The following is an 8,418-nucleotide window of genomic DNA, read 5'->3' as shown; positions in this document are numbered from 1 at the left end:
TAATTATATATATTTTCTTGACTTCACAAATTGTTCCTAAATATATATCTAGAAATATAATGGGCAAAGAAAAGCCCAACAAAATTTTTGAGAAGATTGAGGTCAATCATTACGATGTCTTCCCTGGACACCAAAAGTTAGCGTTGTCACGGCTAGATATGGATATGTGACCGTTTTCATCTTACAAAGTTTGCACGCCAAGAAGCCGGTAAAAGGTGTCCCACCTACGAAATAAATAATGATCATATAGTTGTTCTTGTAACCTTTACTTTTGCTTTCAGCTTTATTTGAGAGCTACCGTTATCAGTGACTTCACCAGACAGCACTGTACTTTTCTGAAATAATGGTAAGTTCAGGGGCATGAAGGATACACTGTTCTTCTCCATCATCCCAACAGGTGGGATGTTCGACTTGGAGTTCCAAGAAGTCTGTGGTATGTCAAGAAGCAGTGTTGTCACTACACACAAAAAGAAAGGGGGTAAAACTCCTATATCTGAGGGAGGGTGGTTTTATTCTGGAAACCCACGCAGCTGGCTTGAGCCCACACAGAATTTTCTAGAACTGCAAACCATAGCTACTTCCAGCTGCAAAAACACCGGGGGAAGGGGGGCGAATGTAAGCAGCTGTGAACATCCATCAGTCTGAACACCTCAAAGATCATGGGGAAGAAGAGCATGGATACAGGGACGCCAATAAGTACCATCGCTACAGATACGGGAGAAACATATAGAAGAAAAGTCTCTGTGATTCATTAATTAATTAAATTCCAGATGAACATAAAACTTCAATGTGAAAAGCAGAGACTTCAGACTCTCAGATGACAACATGGTGGGCTCCTGGAGGGCTTACTTGGGTTAAACATCGGACTTTGGTTCAGGTCCTGACCTCAGGGTCCCGAAATCAGCCTGCATTGGGCTCCCTTCTCAGTGGGGAGTCTGCTTCTCTCTCTCCCTCTGCCCGCTTCCCCCGCTCGTGCTTTCTGTCTCAAATAAAATCTGTAAAAAAAGAAAGAAAACATTGGACAATATCTTGACATCACCGTAGAAAATCTCGTCTTAAGCCAAAGACTGCAATACCTTCTATAAAAGTGTAGATTGGTAAATACAACTACATCAAAATACACATATTTTGTAAGACAAATGCACCGTTGTAACTTGTGGGGGGTGCCGACAACAACCACAAACTCTGGGATTAAGCCAATGGGCTTTTCCTACTCTTTGGTGATTCAATACCTTAGAGAAATTTTCATTCATGCTGGAAAGATAGATGAAATCATGACATGATTTATCATATAATGCACTTAGCAAAGACTGTCTGTAATGCATGAATGCGTAGCCTTCCCTATTTTGTCTTTTTATAACTGCTTAAATACCTATACCTCCCTGAGCTACATTTATTTTATATTTTTTCATATACAGCAAAAAAGTGAACTGTTAACTGTAGATGTGTAGCCCATTGTATTCAAATAAATTTGGGTAAGGAAACATAATATCATCTTTGGGAAGCATCGTTTTACTTTCTCCTTTTGAACAATTCCATATAAATATCTCTGGTGAAATTCAATACTTCTAATTTCTGAGGCATGCCCATAAAAGAGGGAAAGGCAATTTGTAGATGTGATTGTATATTATATGGGAACCTTTAGACCTAGCCGCATCTCAAAATTGAATAATTGGGGGAATTCTCACAAAGGGAAATAAAACACTGGCAAAAAATTGATTTGGGACTCTACATCATAAATGGGTCCATTTTGTAGTTATGTCTTTATAAGATTATCCACTGGACACGTGGAGGAAAAGAGGTATCTTTGATCATGCTTTCGAAAATACGTTTTTATGACTGTTGAATAACGGTGTTTGTGGCGGAACACAGACATTTATCTTGCTCCCTTTTCTACTCATTAAGTTGCCATTTCCTGTAAATGAACATTGAGCTACTCTCATCTCACATTACATTCTGCCCTCCTCTTGTCTAGTGAATGGAGCCCCACATACATATTCCAGGTTCTGAACTCTCCAGTGGCTCAGAGTAAAATATGTATCAAGCCAGGATAAATCTTGGAAATTGATCATTGATTCTAAACCTCTTCTTTTATTAAGTGTCTTTTTGAAAAAAAAAAATGCCTCGTGTATATTTATATACACATGTTAGCCGAGTGAATGAGATTAAAGCGAGAAAAGGTACTATTTTTTACCTTGAAGAAAATTTTCTCTAGTATTTATTTACTGGTGGCGTTACAGCATCAGGATCAAAGCAGCAAAATACAGTCTTGCCCAAATCCGAGCATCCTTCAAGAGATTTATTCATGATCAAGAGAATCATTAATGTTGGGTGCTGGCTGTTACAAGCTTAATGGAAAAGCACGAGAGGCATAGCAGCCATGGTATCGGCAGTAAGTAACAACATACAAATGTAACTTTATGAAATAAGGTGAAAATTGAGAGGGAGACAAACTGTAAGAAACTTTTAACTCTAGGAAAGAAACAGGGTTGCTGGAGGGGAGGGGGGTGGGGGGAAGGGGTAACTGGGGGCTGGGTGCACAGGACGGCATGGGATGGGAAGAGCACTGGGTGTTGAATTCTACCCCTGAAACTAATTTAAAAAAAAAAAATTATTCAATTTTGTGATTCTAGCCTTCCAAACATCTGAGTATGTAGTAGGGAGTTAATAATTACTTCTTGAAGTTAATGAAAACTTCAAATGGATAGTCATTTCCAAAATATATACACAAATGTAACTTGAGCCTACATTTGGTGCTGATAAACAGAGTAATAGTCTTAACACTGCACATTGAGTAAGTATCTGTGGAAAGGAACACAACCAGTTGCAGAAACAATAAGTGGTTTCCAGTGCGATCAGTTGAGGGCCGCGTCCCCCATAGACAAGATGGCAAATGTGTCTGGAAGACAGCATGGGCTGTCCACCCTCTTCATGGGTCAGTCCTGTTTTCAGAGGGGAATTTTCTCCACAAACACTGGATGAAAGAAGGTTGGTCATGTGAGCTGTCTAACAAGCAGCAATGATTTGGGGCATTGTCAATGATGTTTGAGTGGACCACAGTGACCTGCTTCCCTATGTGATGTCATACTGAAACAGAGGACAGTGTCAGCTCTGGTCCCTGACTCTGTGTCCTACGCTGCCTCCCATCCCCTGGACCCAAACGTGCCCCACTTTGTGCTCTGTCCCTGAGATGCTTACTTCATCCTTCTGCCTGACCCCATGCCCCAGCTCAGAGGGCTTCTCTGCCCTCTGGCTTCTGATTGGGTTTGGCCAATGGAGGTCGGAGGGTTGGGGAGAGCATGACCATGCAGCAGCCTGTGTTCCTAGAGCTCTTCTGGACCCCGTTCCCCAGCGAGGGCTCCTCTCTGCAGCCTGTTCTTATGGCTGTTTCCAACTCTTCCCCTTCTGGTTTCTGCATCTTCTTGGTGTTACTGATCCTGCAACTTTTTACTGGTTTTGTTCCCTTTACTCAACTGTCCTCACTTATCCCTGCATGAGGACACCATGAGATCCCCTTCAACCCTCACTCAACACAGAACACAGAGCAATGTTCACATTCCTGTCTTGCTAACCCAAAATTCCAGTACGCAGACATCAGGAACTATACACTCGGGGGTCCACGTTCCACATGTCTTTGCATAAAAGATGTCTTAGTACCCTCTTCTTTCCTTGACTTATTTTGTTCAGTGTTTAAAATTTGTTTTACTGAATGTGTCCAGACCATCTTGTGGCAGAGCGACAGAGACCAGTTCCTAAATATGGTTTTTTGTGTGTGTGGTAGCCTAGATTTCCTTCGTACATATGGGGATCATCTGATTCCATATATAAAACGCAGCAGTAAATTACCCTATGCATATTTGTCGTAGAAGTGTGGATGTGTATGCAGGATAAATTCCTAGCATGGGGACTTCTGGGTCGATTGTAGAAGCATTTATTAGAAATGGAGATATTTACAAATCCTCGTTTGTAGGAATTAATGGAAGCAGGTCGAGGTCCCTTTGGAAAAGTGTGAGGACATTTCGGACTTGTGAATAAAAGCATAAGTCAGATTTCACAATTTATCCAAAACTGACAGGTAAAAAAAATGACCTTAATGGGATTTTAATTCTTTTTTTTTTTAAATATTTTATTTATTTATCTGACAGACAGAGGTCACAAGTAGGCAGAGAGGCAGGCAGGGAGAGAGGAGGAGGAAGCAGGCTCCCTGGGGAGGGGAGAACCCGATGCGGGACTCGATCCCAGGACCCTGTGATCATGACCTGAGCCGAAGGCAGCGGCTTAACCCACTGAGCCACCCAGGTGTCCTGGGATTTTAATTCTTGAAGATTTTTTAAAATTTATTTATTTGACAGAGAGATAGGTCACAAGTAGGTAGAGAGGCAGGGAGAGAGAAGGGGAAGCAGGATCTCTGCTGAGCAGAGAGCCCGATGCGGGGCTCCATCCCAAGACCCTGCGATCATGACCTGACCTGAAGGCAGAGGCTTAACCCACTGAGCCACCAGGCACCCCTGTGCTTATAATTCATAATGTCTCCTTCTATTAATGGATTGTGAATATTTTATATGACTACTAATAATGTCTATTTCATCTTTTATCAACTCTCGGGTAATTTTCATTATCCTTCTTTTAGGGCATATCTCCAGATTTTTATATGTACGTAAACATTTCTAGCAGATTTTTATGTATTTGGAAATTAGCCATTTGTGTTGTAATTTGCAAAAATTTTCCCAGAGTATCCCCGTCTTGCTTTATGTATCATATGCTATAAAGACTACTGCAAAAACAGTTTTAATCAAATTTATCGAGACTTCCCTGGCTATGAGATTTTTTTTTAGGATTTTATTTATTTATATTGACAGACAGACACACAGCAAGAGAGGGAACACAAGCACGGTGGGTGGGAGAAGCAGGCTTTCAGCTGAGCAGGGAGCCCAATGCAGGGCTCAATTCCAGGACCCCAGGATCATGACCTGAGCCAAAGGCACATGCTTAATGACTGAACCACCCAGGCGCCCCAGATTTAGAGTTTTAATCAAAGGATTTTGGGTTACCTGCCTGGTTCAGTCACTGGAGCATGCGACTTTGATCTTGGGGTTGTTAAAAAAACAAATTAAAGGCTTTTCTAGAAGAATATTCTGTATAAATCTATATCATCTATGTAAAATAAACACACATACTCTATTTAGACAACAATGACACGACTGTTATATAATATTCAATATTATCTATTATGCATATAATATTGTGCATATAAATACTACATGATTAGAATCCTATAATTACAATAAACATTTATCAGGCATCATTCATCTACCTGTAAACAAACTTTTCAACTGAGCTGTATTTTTGAGGTACCAACATGCTAACTTGGGGCTGGCTATAAAATTAAGGTAAACAGTGTCTATCTCATGTTTTAAAAGCAGCGATATTTTTTATGAAGATTAAGTTTCTTATAACGGTGGCATAATTTCCTTCACAGACACATAGTTGAACATTTCTTTCTCTTTGCCTCATGTGGTCCCCAGCTTGACCCGGAGTGAGTTTCTTTGGCAATCTGGGTCCTCAGAGAGCTCAGGGGTCCAGCTGGTGGTCAAATCAGAGTGGAGAGCAAGGGAAGCACACAGAAGAATATTTTCCCATATCAGGCCTCTGAGCGCTAGATGGCAGATAATTGGGTGATATGGTCTGTGTCTAGTGAAAACTGGGTGACAATATGTAGAGCTATATTTATGGCCCCTTGATGGCTTTTAGGAATCGTGGTTTAAGGAGAGCTTCATATCTGTGTTTTGATGCCCCCAGTAGAACACGTAATAAAGCATTGATGAAAAACCCTAAATGTTGTCTTAAAACCAGATTGGATTGTATGCCTAACGCAGCCTTGCATGGGGAAACATCTGAATAAATGTAAAGTTCCCTAATAGATCATCCCATAGTAATGGTCTAACCATACATCACCCCAAGACCTTATTACCTATAGCTCTGGACACCCACAACCTATACATAAACTTACATTGAGTGCTTGTGTTGGATAGGATTGTGTTCTCCTTGGCTTTACACATGACCTCAGCAACAAATTCTGATACAAATAACCCCTGAGAGTCCATTGTTTTGCAAAGGAATTTTAAAAGTCGTAGGGCAGGGTGGGACTAATAAGCACAGCCTTGTGGTTTGTCAAACCCCAAAACCCCAAAATGAACATGTGTGGTTTAGCTGCATTTAACAGTAGCCTTTGTGTGGTCTAGTCACCTCAGCAGGCAAATATTGCAGATATATCTTATTTTACTTACTTTAAAGATTTTATTTATTTGAGAGAGAGAACAAGAGTGGGGAGAGGGGCAGAACAAGAGGGAGAAATGGACTCCCTGAGCTGGAGCCCAACATAGGGCTCAATCACCAGGACCCTGAGCTCATGACCTGAGCCCAAGGTAGACACTTAACTGACTGAGCCACCCAGGTGCCCCGTTGCATGGATATTTTACAAAAGTGTGTCCCATTGCATTAGTATCCCAATCACTTAGAGAGTAGCCCTCAAACACTGCCACTTGCAAAATGTGTGAGGGACACTTGCCTTCTTTCTATCTGCTGATATAGAAACAGAAACTATTGTTCCAACTAGGAAATAAAGCTAAAACCTTTGATCCTATAAATGGGGGAAGCGTGTCCAGTCATAAACCCAAAGGAGCCTTGTGTCAGCTGGATGCCCATAACAGAGCTTCCCAGCCTAGAGTAATTGAACCGCATAAATCCCAAACTCATCTGCTTTTTGGGACTTTCCATGGCGTCCACCTGAGTTACACCCTGAATGACAGCTTTTTGGAACACTGGATTCTATTATAGAGAACGTTTCTATGGCCTTATCAAAAGGCAAATGTGTATAACTTTTCCAGGAGGAGGCTGAGCTCTACCCATGTCAGATACAAAATCTAAAGATACAGAACATGCTTGAAAGTTCTGAAAGTAGTTTACGGGTCTAAGTGTGGAAGTGATTTGGGTTATAACAACAAAGATGAAACACAGCAGATTTACTGCTGTCATTTATGGAGTATATATGGATATCATACTCATCTTTGGTGAATTTGTGGAGGCAAATATTTTTTCTTTATTGTACTTTACTTAAAGATAATAGTCACAGCCAGACATTGTTTTCAGATCATAAAGTCACCCCCCCCCCAAAAAAAATAAGGATGAGGGAAATATTTGAAGTCAGAGGTTGGCATGCTACATCATCTCTTGGGCCAAATCTATCCCACCAACTCTCTTTGTAAATAAAGTCGCATAACAATAAGCTTGTCCTCTTGTGTTTATTAATGTCTATCCCTCCTTTGCGATACAGTAGCCAAATTGAGTTTACAGTTTCAGGAGAGACCATAAATCCCTTAAACCCCATAATACCTTTCTTTTCCCCACTCATGGGAATAGTACTCAGTTCTAAGAAGAAATGACCTGTCCATCCATGAGAAGACATGCCAGGAATTTCAATGCATGTTGGTAACTGGAAAAAAAAAAAAAAAAAAGTCTGAATGGCAGCGTCCTGCAGGAGTCCGTCTCTGCAATATGGTGGAAAAGGCAAAGCCGTGGAGACCGTAGACAGATCAGCAGCTGCCAGAGGTTGGTGAGGAGGGAGGGATGAATGGGCAGAGCACAAGGGACCTACAGGGCAGTGAGAATCCTGGGCATCAGACTGTAAAGATGGGGACCTGTCTCTGGACCTTTTTCCAAACCCACAGAATGCTCATCAAGAGCAAACCTTACCTTAAGTATGCACTCTGCGTGATTATGATGTGTCACTATAGGTTCATCCTCATAACAAGTGTCCCACTCTGGTGGGGACGTTGATAACGGGAAGGCTGTGCACATGGGCACAGGGGAATGGACAGCAGGTCTATGGGAAATATCTTTACCTCCCATTCAGTTTTAGCTGGAAACCTAAAATGGTGTAAACATCTTAACTCTTAAAAAATGAAGGTGAAAATGAAAATATGCATTCGTGGAAAATGCATTCATTGGCCCAAAGACCTCAAGTAATGAGGGGATGAGGCAGACAGACAAGACACAGAGAATGCTGATATTAATAGGACAGATTTAAACTCAGTAATCACTAATTAAATCTAATACAAATCGATGTTGTGCGCCATGTTAAAGAGGACAGATGTCAGATTCTGGGAAGTTGCATTTTGAGTAGATGCCCTCAAAGTTGTGTCCCATGTGCCACTATCTTGTACGATCTGGCCCGCTCACACCTTGATCAAGCGATAGAATGAGGGAGCATCTGCCTGGCTCTGTTGGCAGAATAGGCAATTCTTGATCTTGGGGTCATGAGTTTGAGCTCCTGTTGGGTGTAGAGATTACCTTTTTTCCAGGATTTTACTTTTTTATTGACAGAGGGGCAGAGAGAGAGGGAGGGAAAGAATCTTGAGC

The sequence above is a fragment of the Martes martes genome (assembly GCF_963455335.1).
Source record: "Martes martes genome assembly, chromosome: X".
NCBI lineage: Eukaryota > Metazoa > Chordata > Mammalia > Carnivora > Mustelidae > Martes > Martes martes.
Note: the sequence above shows the minus strand (reverse complement) of the source record.